The sequence below is a fragment of the Hordeum vulgare genome, chromosome 4H (assembly GCF_904849725.1).
Source record: "Hordeum vulgare subsp. vulgare chromosome 4H, MorexV3_pseudomolecules_assembly, whole genome shotgun sequence".
Classification (NCBI taxonomy): domain Eukaryota; kingdom Viridiplantae; phylum Streptophyta; class Magnoliopsida; order Poales; family Poaceae; genus Hordeum; species Hordeum vulgare.
The window spans coordinates 587,033,814-587,035,870 of NC_058521.1; the positions used below are offsets into that span (position 1 = coordinate 587,033,814).

At 47.2% G+C, this 2,057-nt stretch overlaps 1 pseudogene; it reads left to right on the plus strand.

The window, feature by feature from the left end:
- The first annotated feature begins 818 nt into the window (after positions 1-818).
- Positions 819-1,773, plus strand: LOC123450838 (annotated as a pseudogene).
- The last annotated feature ends 284 nt before the right edge of the window (positions 1,774-2,057 follow it).

A 2,057-nucleotide genomic window follows, 5' to 3' on the forward strand; every position in this document is an offset into this window, starting at 1 on the left:
AAAACCAACGCAAGCTCAAGAGGCAGCATGCTTCATCATGGAGACATAGGTGTTATTCTGTTTTATGACATTATACCTAGGAGCGAGGACTAGGTCTTATGAGAGACAAGTTATTCCGTTTTATATTAAATTGACATGATCGATTAGGATGCATGCATATGATGACTATTATGATGTTTTTCTGTTTTACTTTATGTGTATCATATGATAAGTTGGTATATGATTAAGATGATGATGAGTTGTTAGATGAGTACGTAAGATGATGATGAGTTATATGACATGATACTCCTTCTGTTCCAAAATTCTTGTCTTATCTTTGTCTAGAAATGGATGTATCTAAATACTAAATTTGACTAGATACATTCGTATCTAAACAAATATAAGACAAGAATTTTGGGACGGAGGGAGTTCTTTACGTGTATGATGTGATGCAAATTATGCATGTTTATTATGATATGATGAAACCACTATATAGAGCATGCACAAATACGTAGGGGGGACATAGATATGATGCGAATTAAATATTAAAAACAGGAATATTAGCAGTAGCACTGGTATATTAGCAGTAGCGCTCTATTCATTCCAGCGCTACTGCTAACGTAGATACCAGTAGCGTTTTAAATCCAACGCTACTGCTAAGAGTTAGTTGTAGCGCGTAGCGCTGGCCCCGGCTGGCCCCGACGCTACTAGTAAGGATAAAACCAGCGGTACTACTAGTGTTTTCCCTAGTAGTGCACATGCATACTACTAGTATACTACTGTAGCCACACTTATTGAACAAAGATCAGCACAGCCAGGCAGGCCCCACGTACGTAGCAATGGGCAGGCCGGCGTCGTGCATGGGAGTAGTCGCCACCGTGCTGGTGGTGTTGTGTGTCGTTGTGTCCTATGCGGCCGCGCAGCCGCGCCGCCTGCTGTCGCCGAACTCGCGCATGATCCACCCTGGAAGGTTCGGCAAGAGGGCGCAGACACTGACGTGCGACTTCACCCCCTGCGTGTACACCTGCGACAATCGCTGTCCTGAAGAGTGCCTTGTCGTCTGCTCCACCTGCAAGACATACTGCTGTAAGACATCCCAATCTTTCCCCAGTCTCTAGCCATGCATGCATACCCATTTCTTTAAATGATGGTAGATCGAGGACAATTCGATCTTAGGCCTCACCATTTATCTGAAGATGCGAGATGTCTAATTATTGCAATGGTAATGCTTTAGACCGGTAGTGATGTCCTTTTTGATCATGATACTAACAACAAAACCTTCTTCAAGTGTGTGACCTCTACCCTGGGTTTATCTGCGGCGACCCCCCGCTTCACTGGCGGTGACGGCAATAACTTCTACTTCCATGGCAAGAAGGACCAGGATTTGTGCGTCCTCTCTGACGCCGACCTCCATATCAACGCACACTACATCGGCAAATGCAACCCGTCCATGAACCACGACTTCACATGGATCCAGGCCGTAGGTGTCCGCTTCGCAGACCACTGCCTCTACGTGGGTTCCAAGAAGACTGCCAAGTGGAACAATGATGTCGATCGCCTCGAGTTGGCTTCAATGGAGCATCGATTGACATCGCTAGTGACATCGGTGCACAGTGGAAGTCCACCGATGTGCCTGGCCTGACCATCACGAGGATCTCTATGACCAACAACGTGAGCGTTGAGCTTAAGGGTGTGTTCGATATCATGACTAAAGCCGGAAAAAAGGGTTGTTTTCTTTTAGAAACGGAGGCATCGCCCCGTCCTCTGCATCAAGTAATGCATGCAGCCTTTTAATTGAATAAGGTAAAATGAGTTCGAACCGAATACATCAATCTGAGAAAAAAGGGTTGTTGGCCGGGGCAAAACATTTATGTGGTATTTCTCAGGAGAGTAAGAGCATCTCCAACAGTTGCGCTTCGCCCGGCGCCCAAAAAACTGATTTACAGCGTGCCATCGTCAGGTTTGGCGCGGCGCGCAGCGCTGGCCTGCAGCCGCGCTGAAATGCAACGCGGGCGCGCAGCTCCAGCAGCGCGCTAAAATGCAGCGCGGGGAGCAGCCGACGCCTCACATTTCTTGCA